The sequence below is a fragment of the Rhea americana genome, unplaced genomic scaffold (assembly GCF_003343005.1).
Source record: "Rhea americana isolate MKP2758 unplaced genomic scaffold, rheAme1 scaffold_228, whole genome shotgun sequence".
NCBI lineage: Eukaryota > Metazoa > Chordata > Aves > Rheiformes > Rheidae > Rhea > Rhea americana.
In genome coordinates this window covers 1,292,744-1,307,001 of record NW_028186344.1, presented here as the reverse complement: position 1 = coordinate 1,307,001, position 14,258 = coordinate 1,292,744, and the positions used below count along the sequence as shown (strand labels likewise).

The window sequence follows — 14,258 nt, the reverse complement described above, 5'->3', positions numbered from 1 at the left end:
AGAGGTAGCCTTCTCTTGAAACAGCTCTACTGTTCAGTCAGGTGTAATAATTAAAAGTTGTTAATTTCAGGTAACTTAATCCAATATTGTTTCTAGCAACATAGACTTCCATTTGTCCTTTTCACTTCTTTATTGCTCTTCTGTTTGTTTTAGCCCCATCTCATCAATTGTGGGTAATGTTTGTGTGAATAGTTGTGAATGTTGTATTTTATCTGGGTTATTTGAGGCTTTTTATTGTAGGCTGCAAAATGGACATTCTAGTAAGTCTACATAAAATTCCTTTAAAGAGTTAAAGACAATAGAGTTGACAAGGTGAGAGATGCATGGGCAACTTTAATGGTGGGTCTGGGTCAGAGGGATGGAGTAGCTCTGTGGTCTCCCCTATTTTTTGCTTCACATCAATTTATAATTGTCATTAGAGTTTTCAGAGATTGTGTGACTACCCTTAAATCTGCTTTTCTAGTACTGAGGCTTTTTTTAATATCACCTGTAGCGTGTTTTATAAACACTTTGTACCTATCCTTTGTATGTAATAGCTCACTTTAATGAGCAGTTACATATTTCTGTTATCTGCTTAGACATTACATTCTTTAATTCTCTCATAAATCTTGGGGATGTGGTGACATATTGTTAGTTAATCAATTTGTTTTATCTCCTCTTCTTTTGACATGTCAGTCCTGACAGTAGCTCGTTCTAGTCTAACTTGAGGTTATCTTTTGCCATCATCCTATGTGGGAAAGACTCTTGCAAAAAAATCTTTGTTTGTTTCTTTTGTTTGTTTTCCAAGCTAGTATTTAATTGTACTTTTTTTGTGCACTAGTACAGTCCTTGTATCCCGTATGATTTGTACTATTATTCTGATGTCTGTTTTCTGATCTGATGATCTTTGCTCTCCTAAAACTCTTTCTTTTCCTCCTATCTTTAGTGGCTTATTCTGCTTTTTGTTTCTTTATCCAGGCTTGGATTCACATTTTTATGGGATATATTCATTTGGCCTGTGTAACCTCATGAAAATGTTGCCATTTAAGCATAATGATTCTTTTCTTCCATGGCTTCCTGTTCCCTTTCCTTGTGAAGTGGTATGTATACCTTCTGTAACTTTTAGAGTCAGTTGGGAGCTGCTTCAACATACAGCTTCTAATTTCCTCTCTTTTGCTTGAATTGAGGATCTTTTGGACTTTTTAAATACCCCATTTCTGAAACATAGGAGTATGGTACTAGTTTTGATAGGATTCTTTCCATAAGTGTGGTGAACTCAGCTATATTATGGCCGTTGTAGTTTAGTGGTGAGCTGTAATGCAAAAGCTGAAATGGTGTTCTGACAAAGTACTGTAGGGAGGAGCAGGGGGAAAGCTTAGTTTCTTATATTGTATGTTTTCCAGGTAAAAACAAACAAACAAAAACCAAGGAACTGAAAAACATGGCATATTCTGTCATGGTTAAAGACTAAATTTCAGTGTAGGTTTTCCTTTGTGAAATTTAAATTCCACTTACACTTTGGTGCGGTATTCCCCTTACTTCCTTCTCTAAACTTAGCTGACTGAAATCTTACCCCTCTTCCACAGTAACTGTGTGATTCCTGTTGAGTTTGTAGGAATTGCAAGAGACTTACTTATTTAGCTTAAAGATTAGATTTTTTGATTAGATTAAAGATACTAGATTCTTATGATTTCTTCCTCCTTTCTACTATTCTTCCCCTCCTCCTACTGGCACATGCATGCGTCTTAAAGTTTGTTTTTATTTTCCCTTAAGAAAAGGCTCTTCTTCATCATTCTTCATGATCACTTATGTTTTTTTTTATATACAGAGCTTTTCAGCAGATCTCAAACAGTTTGCAATGCCAGTGCCATTTTACTAACTAAAGGAGAAAAAGTTGGACTAATAGTGTGCTAATAGAGCTCCCCACTCCTATGCCAGCTGTCTTTCCTTCACTTGAGGAGCATAAGTCTCTGAATTCTTTCCTGATAGGTTTCTATTTTGAAAACATATTCTATCCAGAAACACAAGGTGTGTCTGCAAACATAAAATTTGTCAGTATGAAACATTAAACACAGAACTTGTCATAAAAATACAAATGTCTTCATTTCTGTTAAGGTCAYTGGTGTGCAATTAAATGATTAAGAAGTATTACTCTGGAAGTAGAGAAGGTATTATAGATAGCAATCTTCTGCAAAACTCAGTGCTGTCTTGAGGCCCAATTACTCAAAAACAGTTGTAATGAAAATATACTAAAGTCCTAGGCGTTAGTTTAGTTGTATCAAATACTTGGTAGATCTCTGAAGTGGTAATTAACCCAGCTATTTTCTGTATGGGGTACTAATCTTGTTTGCTTTGGCATCTAAAACTGAAATCTTAACTTACTTCTACTTAATATGCATTTTCTATTAGAGTATCCTTTCTAAGCAATAAGGCAGTTATTTATTACAGAATCTAGCAAGCTAGTCATAGACCAAGGGTTCTGCTGTGCTTACTGCTCCTAGAGGTGGAAAGTAGTGGTGTTCACCTAGGCAATGCTGGACAATACAATAAGCTTCAATCTTAGTACTGATACCAACGTTTTTGTAAGCATCATGGCGAAGTATTTTGTTCTTGAGGCAATATTGTGAAGGCATGTGAGATAGGCTTTATGAGATAACATCAGAGGCTGCGTAAGTAGAAAACAGAGATGTGTTCACTTTAATGCAACAAGTAGGTAATGGGAGGTCAACAGTATAATTTAACTGAAGGTGGGAATTAAACTCTAAGAACTGAGTAAGAGATGGCACGAATAAGGGATAGGTCTTGGAAGTCTAGTTTTAAGTTGGACTTGATAGAAGGGAGGGAGAAGAGGAAGATGTACAGGCAGAAAAGAGCCTGGTCAAAAGAACAAGGCTTGGAAAATTACATTTGCTGCATTGTTCTGAGTAGGTGTGAAGAGAATTGTCAAGGGAAATGTTGCTGCACTACTAGTGAAGGGAGAACGTGTCAATGTAAGCATTTTTCATCCATGTTGTTCAAGCTATCTTAGTATTAAGCAGAAAAAATGGACAGGACGCAGCTCTAGCTCTGATAGAGAGGTCTGGGGGAAATCCATCATGAAGATCAGGTAAGTTGGTGATATTTCTCCAATGAGAGAAGTGAATGAGAGGGAGAATGTAAAGAGCAGTGTCTCTGAGCTGTAGCTGATTTTTGAGTTTCATCAGGAGATACTAGAAATGATTTAAAAATGATGTGACCTGATTCTTAAGTGGAGTCATTAGCTAGTGACACGTTTTCTAGACCGGCAGGTTCTTAATTTTTTTTCCTCTCACTATTTTGATTGCAATGCAGTGGTAGTTAAAATCTAGAAGACAGTGTAGTAACATGGTAAGTTTTCTCTCTTTTCAGTCCCTTCTGTTAACAGCAAGTATTTATTTTTAATGAGAACTGCCAACAATTGGCATGTGGAAGATGGCGTCTTCAAACTAAGCTTTTTTTTTTTAAAAAAAAAAAAAAAAAAAAGAAAGAGCCTATCAGCTGTAACTTCTAGTATTAATTACTGTCTTTCCACTGTTTCCCTCCAGCCTGTATTTCAAGCAGTGGCAGTTTCCTTAACATGTGATTAGATTTGGTGTGGAGGTTGTAACAGATCTAAATTTTGAGACAGCTGTCAAGTCAGATGAGGTGTCAAGGTGATGGGATTACTTGTGGTGGCTACTGACAGTTCCCAAAAGATAAAGCAGAAATTAGTTTGTATAAGTTATCAGACAACACTTCTGATTACTGTTAGTATGTTCTCGCTGACCTTACTGAAATAATACACATTCATGTATTAAACTCAGATTTACTTTCAGAGTGGTTTTTAGAAAAGTCAAAGCTACAAGTTGACAAATTTTGTGATTGAATTTTTAGAGACATCACTGTATTTTTATACCAGTTACTAATATGTAATGGTGGGCTTCAATTGAGCTTTTTTTATAGGAATCCACAGATTCATTCATCTCTTGGTATGGCTATCAACCTCAAGAGATTTAGCTACATATATAGTTTTATAACACAAAAATTTAAAGCTAAACACTATTGATTATGATAACACAAATGCAGTAACGTAATTACCAGCTTTGGCCTTCCAGGAGCCTTAATCACTTACTCAATATGACTTAGTTGAAACCTGCAAAGCATAAAATGTAGCCCAGAGTTACTCTTCTCCTTTATAATTATTCAACTTTGAATTGCTGTGAGACAATCAGAAGATGCCTTTCTAAGTAAACATGATAAGTGTTACACACACACACACACACACACACACACACACACACACACACACCCTAAGGCTCCTTGCACATTAGCTGCTCCACTGTAAAGTTGTGAATGCTTCTGCCATAGTAGATATTACGTACCATGTCTGCTTGGGACACCAATAGTTTAGACATGGATTTTGCAACTTTGTATCTGAAACTGGTAGTGTAATTGCTAAGTTCAAACATGGAACTTGTTCTTTAGAGGAACTTTCTTATGGACACGCTTGGATGCATTTAAATGTCTGAAAAGACCAAGGGTTGGTTAGAGTACACTGGAAATTGCCTTTAGTGTTGGTGGATAGGTAAGCAATCAGTGGCAGATTCTATGAGGTTTGACCGCGTCAGCAAAAGAAGTCATCCATAATTGAAGGTTTTTCATTATTCTGGTCCTTTGTGTTCATTTACCTTGAGAAGAAATGTTTTATGTTAGTAAACTATTTACTTGAAGTCAGTTGCTCACTGACTTCAAGAATTTTGACTGAAAGAATTTTGGATATGACTGTAATTTTGTCAAAAGATAACTTTGCTAGACTGTTCAGTAGCCTGTCTGTGAGCTGTTGCTTTAAGTCTTGTGAATTATATATAGCAGTAAGTACAAAATGCAGTGAAGGAATGTGCTATATTTTGCGTGCCTCTATCTTTTTTTTTTGAGGGTGACAGTATGATCGTTTTCTCAGATGTTCCTCTTAGAGCTTACAAGCTTATCTATTCACACTTTGCAGCAGAAATACCTCAAATATCTTTAAGTAGCTAATGCAGAACAGGGTTGTGCTTTTCTGTGGTTATAAGCTCTGGTTCTGGTAGTAATGGTATTGCCTATGTGTAAGTGGAAACAGAAGCTGTTGTCCTTGGGTAGATCCATACCACTTACACTGCAGTCTGGAGTTGTGCTGTTTCTGTTGGGAGTCCCTTTTACTTGCAAGAATGGCTAAAGTACAGCAAGAGAAATTATAGTGCCTGCTGTTTTCTTAGTTCCCCTCTACTCAAAGCAGAGAAACTATGGCTCTAAAGTTGCCACTAAGCTTCTTCCTTAAGAATACTTTCATTAATTGCAATTGTCTGTACAGGATAGTTTTACAAGTTCAGCAAAGCATAGAGAGTACTTCCTACTGTTAGATTTAAAATTTTTCTTTTAATGATGAAGTTCTTCAGATTTGGCATAGTCTGTCTGCTGCAAAATTATGAAGTACAAATAGCAAAGATCTGTCTCTAGTAGCTCAGCACTAGTAAGAGAACATTTGGATGAAGGACTCCTAGCCAAGCTCTTACCTTGCATAAGACTTTCTTTAATGAGAATGCAAAGCAGATGAGATCTTGGTTAAATAATTACTCATGATTGAATGACTACTGCCCTAAGGAACAGAACATGATCATATAACTAACGTCCGTATTATACTGCACAAGAACAAGGAAGCTGGACAGAAATTGCATGAGCAATCTACACTCTGGTGTTTTCTAATTTCAACGTATGTGACTCTAGACATTTGTTGGAAGCAGTTCCTAAAACATACCTTGATTTTTGACCTTAAAAGCACAAAAAACTTCTGCAGTCTAGCAGGAGGGACAAGAGTGCTCTTTCAGCTGTGCCACAGGAGTGTATGGATCTGCAGGCTAACACAACAAAAGTCTACTAGTTGTACTACTGGAGCAATAATTCTATTTTCCCTTTTCAATCAGTATTGTTAAAAGCCAGAGGTACATAAACTCCTGGGCACAGATGTAGGTTTTGTATATTAAAATCTAGTGGTCACATTCATCATTTTGGGGCAATGGTGTATTTCTCCTCCTCTTTCAGTTACTCTAGCATATTTATCGTTGTGCTTATACAGACACACCAACCACTGCTGTCTGCAACCACTTTGTTGTGCGGGTGGTAAGCTTATTCTTGACTCCTGCGTATCTGAGCAGGAGTAACAATGAAAGCTTAAGAGATCATCTGATTTCTCTGATGCTTGGTGCTGTGGCACACAATAGCAGTGGCAGAAAAAAAATCACTCTAAAAGTGGCAGTGAGGAGGAGGCAGTGCAGCTTGAGATGTTGAACCTCATCATCTACCCTGCACTGGGGAGTGCTGTGGAGAGAGTGTTTAGCCCAGGTTTGGAAAGCTTTGTCGTACCACAGGGTAAACCTGCACAAATAAACCTTTCTTCTTATCAAAGGCTAGTTGAGCATCAACTCTGTTGGTTTGGTTCAGAGCTAGCTCCGCAGTCTTGGATTTGGGCATCTCTCCATTGTAAGAGAGACAACCTGTCCCTGCGCTGAAGGATGCTGAATGCATGTGAAATCTCAGAAGAACTTAACTGCCAAACACTTTATTTAAAAAACAAAAACAAAATCCTGAAGTTGCTTGTTTTTTGACTAAAACTGAGGCATGTGGCCATAGGCATAGCAACAGGCATACCTTTGATGCCAGGTGGTCTCCCTGCCAAATCTGCTGCCAGGTCTCAAGTTCTTATGTGGTTATATTTTCAACAAAGTGCCAGAAGGTTGAATCTGGGCAAAACTGTGCTTTCAGTTGATGATGAGAATAAGATTAGGAAAAATGTTTTAGTTCTGGATAGGCCGTGTTGTAGCCTACAGTAGGCTATATACATTTTCTTTTAGGTTTAAGTCATGGTTTTTATTTTGCCTGAACTGAAGCAGCTTAAAATTCAGGTGTTACTGAAATGCTTTTGGATTTATGCTTGGCTTTTCCCAGCTCGCAGGTTATGGATTATTTAATTACTTAAGTGTGTGCTTTGGCACTTGTTGCTCTAGCTTGAACCTCCAGTTGCGGCTGCAGAAGAAAATGCCTGAAGGCAGGGTAGGAAGAGTGTTTCTCTTTCATTGCTTTGCTGAGGAAAGCAAGTAGTGACCTCTGGTTCTGTGGTTGTGTTTAATGCTTTTGCTGCTTGCTTTGACCCATGCTATAATCCCATTACAGAAGAGCAATTTCAGTCAGGGATGAATTCTTTCTTGAAAAGATTTCTCACCTAAGCTGCATAACTGAAATGCTTCTGGTATTTACTGGTAGAAACTGACTTCATTTTGTTATTAGTCCTCTTACTCTGTGGTTCAAGTCATCAGCCATTTTTTTCATATTAGCCAAAATTCCCAGTAGAGAAGCCAAGTTGTATATACCACTATAGATGGAAAACTATCTAGCAATCATTTAATCACAATCTAAATAGAAAAAAAAACATAAAACAAGTAATAAACATTAAGGGTATCTATTGCTGTTGTAACTATATAAAGGCAAATGTCTCCAATCTCACTTACCATCTTTGTCACAGATATTTTTAAATCAAATTATGGAATTGAAGGAAAAAAATATTTTTTAGCTTAAAGAACTAAGTCGTTACCTTTTCTTAGCTTTGTGGTTCTGTAATTTCAACAGCAATGCAATACATTTTTAATTGTATCTGGAAATAATCAAAGTTTTCCATTAATTCTGAAAATATTGTTAGGGAATCTTTCATTTTTTTTTATGAGTTTTATTTTTTTAACAGAAAATGCAAACTTTTTTCAGACGGTGGTTCTAAGAAAGGATTGTAAGAAAATGGCTACATGTTTTCAGATGGGGGAGGTTTTTGTTTGTTTGGGGTTTTTTTCTGATTAATTTGGGGAAGATAGGCAAGGTTTTGGGAACACAAATCCTATCTGAAGTTTGAAACAAAAGCAGTGAATAAAAAAAGTTAAGTCTAGATCACATTTGAGTTAATAAAAATGGGCAATTTGATAATTCAGAGAAAAGCTGGTTTAGGAAGGGAAGTGCAAGAAGATAGATTCTGTACAGTGGAGAGACAAGAAACAATTATCAAATAGCAAACAATAAGTAGGAGTCAAGGTGTGAGGGAAAATGTTTCATGAATCTAGTAACTGAATAATCCATGACTCTTTYTTGGTATTAATACTTAGGGTGTCTTTTTTTTKGGGGGGGGAATGTATACTGTAGGTTTGAACATACTCATATGTTAGTGATTTATTTATAACTGTCTATACTAGTCAGGAAATGCAGCCACATGAACAAGAGTCATGGTATAGGCCCAAGAGAAAAACTTAAGCAACTTATAAATGATTGCATTTCTTTTGCTTCTTCTTCTGAGTGTTTTGTAGGAGAAAGTTTCTATTACAGTTGTTGCAATGTAAAACAGATTAACTACAGTTAAGACACACGAAATGTTACTTACAGATGTTTAACGATGGGTACAAACTGAGTTAAACTGTGAGAATTAGGCTTGTTAGTAACTAGCTTGCAGGTGGTCATTTTCATGAACAGTCATCTGATTTATTTAATTATTTTTACTTAAAGTTGTATTTAATATGGCTTTCCCCTTTCTTCCTCCTGAGGATTTTTTTTGTGCCCTGATATTAGAGAGCAGCTACATAAAAGGTTGATTTAGTCCATCCTAGAGGATGGGGGTGGGAGGAATTGTGGAGTAGAGGTAGGTAGCATCTTGAGATAGGTCTCCACTGGCCACAGATCTGCCCACCTGCTATATGTGCCCACTTGGCTGTGCTGCCTGCTGAGGCATCCTACTGTCCCCTGACAGGGGGTGGAATGGACTACAAACTGCTTTTAAAACCTCCTCTTTCTCTTTTTCATTTTAGTTTTGCCACTTGGGCAAAACTAGCAACAATGCTGGTTCAAACAGCTGCTTGACTTGAGGTTAGTTAAAGATGCTTTCAAAAGCTTGCTAATGGATCCAAGGCTCGCTTGAAGTTTTGTAACTGACCAGACTAACTGTCTAGATATCCGTATGCCCTGTAAGCTGTCATCTTTGCTAATGTGCTTAAAAAAAGTTTATGAATTCTATGTCAAAAATAATGAAGTCTGCAAAGAAATCTTAATATTCCAAGTTACACAGTCAGGTTAGCCTCTGTATGCGACTGTGCTTGGGTGTTGTTGGTTTTTTTTTTGTTTGTTTGTTTTGTTTTTTTGTTTTGTTTTTTTTTTTGGGGGGGGTGTGGGTGGGTGGGACGGGGGGCTAGGGGCAGTTGCATAAGAAGCATGTCTTATAAAGTTCCAGTTCAGTGAGATGCTTTGCACCCTCAAAAGTTAACTGTGGTCAGGTAGAATACAAGGACACTTAGGATTTCTTTAGATCACATTACTGGGGGAAAAATAGGTTGAAATAGTTCAAAGCACCCATTTCCTAGACCTTGTAACAAGCAGTTGTTTTGGATGTTGTCTGAAGTAGCTGAGGCCTAAAAAGATGACTTGAATAATGCCACATGTTCTTAAACTTTTAGTCAGTAAAATAATTTTTAAAAAGTATTTGACAGGAAGCCAGTGCAACTCCCTTGAAACTGGAGTGACATGCCTGAGACAGTGCAGTGTGAGCTAAGAATCTGGCAGAAGTATTGTACACAAAGGAAGGCTCAAAGAGTCTCTCAGGAAGCCTGTGCACTGCTAAATGTGGCATGTTTGAACATGAGACTGACATCATAGTGAGTTCATAGGAGTGAAAGAACAAAGTATCAGCCACAAATTAGACTGACCTAATTTCTAAGTTGCTTCTAAAAACTTAATAGCACAGAGTATTGCTTGTGCAAGCAGTTTATTTCCATCCATCCTTACCACTTAAATTAAACTGCAAGTTAACCTTCTAAAATGTCTTGGGAGCTGTTTAGGAAGGTGTGCCTGCTGGGGGTGGGGGAGAGGGTGCTACAGACTTCCTTCCTTGGCTCTTTTTCCACGCTGGCCTCAATCTTCAAATAAAAGAAGTGATTAAGGACCACCCTCATATATCTTTATCCTTCAGAATCAGTCCTGGAGGTAAAAACTCAGGATTACATACCACAGCCTCTCATGCATATGTGCTTCTCACATATATGACTCTTAATATAGCTGCAAGTCTCTCTAGAAGTATTGAAACACTTGCCAGCTGAACTGAATCAGTGTTAGTACTGTCTTGTCAATTAAATGAAAATTTGAAGACATCTGTAATAAGAAGCAGGCTGTAAGAACAACCTTTGCGGGTAGAAATTATATGTGAAAATGTGTTCTGTTCTGAGTATCTGAATTGTCTTATCAGAATTGTGTTATGTCATGGTGAGAGGTTTGTGTCCCTGTCTTCTGGGTCAGCTTCTGGATCAGATACTTTCCTGCATCAGCTTTTTTCTGGCTGAGATTTGTCTGCAATTCAGCAGTTACTCCATGCCATGGCCATCACCCCTTCCTTCCCATGCATCTCAGAATAAGATGCCTCTTTAACAGGATTACTGCAAATGTCTAGTTTCAGGGAACACCTGACAACTGGAATTCCCCTAAGGTACTCAAGTTATACCATCTCTGTGGTTTCAGTGTTTTCTGCAATATACTATCATTAACTTGTTGTGTAAATGTCATTTAAGGAGAAACACATTAAAACTTAACTGCTTTGCTGAGTAGGAATGAGCTTATATTTGTGTTCAGGTGTTTTGCTGGGCCCAGCATTCTTTCTGATGACTTCCCTTTGGAAGCCTTTAAAGGGTAACTGCTATGGCAGGTCTTTTAAGATGCTCCTATGTGCTATTATGACTATACAATATGCACTCTTTAGAAAATTAACTTAGCTTTGAGCTTGCGGAGTCTTTTGAGTGAATTTGGCAGTAGATTTCGTGAACACTTACTGGGCGATTTTTTTAAAGTTTCTAGATGTTTCTCTATACAGCTGACAGGACACATGCAGTGGTGTTCACTATATTTTCAGACACAAGCAGGAAGAAACAAAGTATTAATGTTGACGGTTTTTAAAAAAAATCCCTTCCAAACTTTCTCATGCCCTGATGAGAATGGGTTGAATGTGCTTGTTGCCTTCCGGGAGAACTCGTGTCATTTCCTCAAATGGGTGAAAGACCATTGCATTTTAACCCCCAGCTGACCATGGAGGCAGTGTACATATCTCTGTCCTTAAGGGAGATCAGCTCACTGTGATCTTTAATTATCTGATTTAATTTTAGGGAAGATTCATTTAAAAAGTCTGCTGCAAGAAATTCACTCCTACCTTGCCCAGAAGCTATTCTGATTTGTTCCCATACTAAAATGCCATTGTTATCCTCTGCCTTTAAAGCATCCTAGTTGTATGGACACTTCAGATCCATCCTTCTATTGTACTTGTACAGTGACCACAAAATAGATCAAGGTTGCTTTTTTTGTGGGGGGTGTTTTTGACTACTTTATTTACAGGCCCGTATTATTTGATCACCTCTGTTAGAATGCCTCTACCTTAAAGTCTCTCAATGGAGAAAAGGTCTTAACTTTAAAGGCTAAACATTACCTAAAGACTTTGAGGTCTTACTGCCTTTTTCTCATTGAAAGCTTTTTAAAGTAGCAGCATGGACTATGGAGTTACTGTGTTTAATGTTTATTTGGCATTTCCCTTCAGAGCTCTCATCCTCATTTTAATCTGTTTCTTAGCAAAAAGATAGCTATATGAAATGCACAAGTCATTTTATTGGTCTGTGTAGCTGCAGAGCACTGTTAGTTGATCTGGTAGACTCAAGATGTGTAGTAGATGGAAATCTGGGTGCCATGAAAGGGGCTGCTGTAAAAAAAAATGTTGTCCTACAAAGAGTAAGGAGACACTGGAATTTCAAGAGGTTAAGGATTTATAAAGAAGTTCAACCCTTCCAGATTTTGCATTTTGTCTTTGGATTGAATGCTAAAATACAAGTGCCAATAAGGAATTGCAGGTTTGGAATTTGCCCATTGTCACAACTAAACGATAGATCTTCAGCATCCCATATACAGGAACAAGATGAAGTTTGTGATGTGTGTTGGAAAAGTAGGGACTGTCCTACTGCCTGACAGTTTGTAAATTCTTATGTTCCATAATAGTATGGGACATAAGACACCTGGGCTTTTGTGTGGGAGCTCTTTAGACTGACTATATAAAGTGAGGTACTTGAGTTGTAAGGCTTGCTGACTCTGGCTAAACAAACTAATAAGCTTTATGCCAGATACCTTATACAGGATTAAATTTATGGGAAAGGAAAGATGCTAAGGGCCATAGAAGGATGCTGTCATGCTTGAAAGTTCAGTCTCTTAGCTTCTCGCTTGTTTGCTCTACCACTGCTCTGTGTAGATCTGGTGGAATGCTCTTACTGGACTTACTGGGTTCCTTTAGCTGCAGTTTGAGGAAGGCCTGCAAAAAGAATAAGGTTTTCATTTCTAATTCTGGAGAACAGAAAAAAGGGTACTTAAATAAGGCGTGAAAGAGTGCTTATTTGCCAGAAGTCAAGGGAAAATCCAAGTTTATATGCTTTTGTAATTCACCCTAATTGAAAGGATGTATATTTATTTTCTTGAAGTCAGCAGAAAAATCTTAGGCTCTTAATAATGAAAGACTCCTGCCTACACCACCACTACCCTTCTTTCTCCCAAGCATGAATTGCTGAAGTTTCCACTTCAAACTTGGGTGGCTCATTCACATTTCACTTAGTTATAATACGGTATCCTCTGTTTCCCTCTGCCTTCTTACTATCAAGGCTAAAAAGGAGGAGGGAGATATAAAATGTTTCTGAAAAGTACAGGAAATGTCTGTTCCTTCAGCAGCATTGCCAGGGAATTTCCAAATGTGCTTAATGCTTATGGCTGAAGTTGTAGCAGCTCAGTCTTCAGTCATGAGCAGGCCTTGTTCTAAAAATATGACGCCTCCTTCCAGTAAAATATGTTGAAATTAAATATATACTCTGTTTCTCGTCTGATCTTTAGCGGAATGAATTCTCCTTAATGGCGAAATGGAGACTTTGGGCAACAGCTCTAAACTCCTGATGTCTTTCTTTTCATTAAAGTGGGGGAAAATATTACAAAGTTCCATGAGATGGTCATTAGTTTATTTGTAAAGACTCTGGAGAGGTGTGATTGATAGGCATTAGTGAATGCCAAGACGCTGGCCATTCTGAGAGGCTCTAGAAACTACATGTGAAGCGTTAAAGAGCAAAATGGGGAATGTATTTTGTCCCAGTACTTTGTTTCCTTGGATGATTGCAATGTGGTCTCTGATTCTGGGGTTTTGTGTCTCAGCAGAACCTGATGTACATTAGGTACAGGGTTTGTTTTCATTTCTGGTGATATGACTGGAAAAAGTGAATGCAGCAAAGACCATCTGGAGAGCTTTCTCTTCGTTCTTCACTGTAGTCTGCCAGAGCTCTGGTGCGGGAGTGAGGAAAGGAGCAAGGGAGATTTTCAGAGCCTCTTCCTGGGGCTTTTGAGGATTTCTGCCAGCCAGAGCAGGTCAGGGAGATGCAGATCTGGCATGGTATTCAACAGAGCTTTTTTGTCCTGCTGCTCTCATATATGGGTGCAGATGTGTTAGTGGCAGAGAAGCGGTGAGCTGTCCCACCTGAAACTGCCAAAGGAGAAACATGGTCTGGGCCCTGTCAAGGTCTCAGTGAGCAGAGCGTAGACTAAGCAGGAAACATTTTAATTATCTGCCTGAACCACCCTAGCCCAGAGTTCTGCCAGTTACATTTGCGAAGTTTTAAAATACTTGTCCAAAGACAGCAAGGTAATTCTTTTTCCCCCTCCACCCTCTTGTGAGATGACGTCAGTTGTGAATCTGTTCACTGACTTCCATGCTGTGCTCTGCCCTCTTCTGGAGTGGCTCTTCCTGATCTGATAGCATCGACTACGTCGTTCAGGGCCACACCTGCATTTCATAATAAGGCAATGCTTGGCAGTTGTGGTGATTTGTGTTACAATGGTTAAGTAGAGTTGTCATCTCTTCGTAGTGATGATTTGAATCTTGTTCAGCTGCCCAGGAAACAGTTTGGAGTTAATAAACATTAATGTGTTTATTTTTAACTTCTTCATGTAAACATTATAATTTTATCTGTTCATGTAGTAACGTGGTACTTTGTATAGAGGCTGTACAGGTATGACTATATATGATGACTGGTAACATCCAGTTCCCAGTATTGGCTGAGGCTTTTTTTCAGTGTGTGTGAAGGTGGGATCAATTACCTGAAATGTTCTGTTTCATTAACCTTTGTCCATTTCAGATACAGCTGGAAACAAACTAACTTTTGTCTAAT

At 38.1% G+C, this 14,258-nt stretch overlaps 1 protein-coding gene across 6 annotated transcripts in view; it reads left to right on the top strand.

Moving 5' to 3' along the window:
* DUSP16 (dual specificity phosphatase 16) overlaps positions 1 to 14,258 on the top strand; it is a 68,257-nt gene that overhangs the window by 16,273 nt on the left and 37,726 nt on the right. The gene's annotated exons all lie outside the window — the stretch shown is intronic.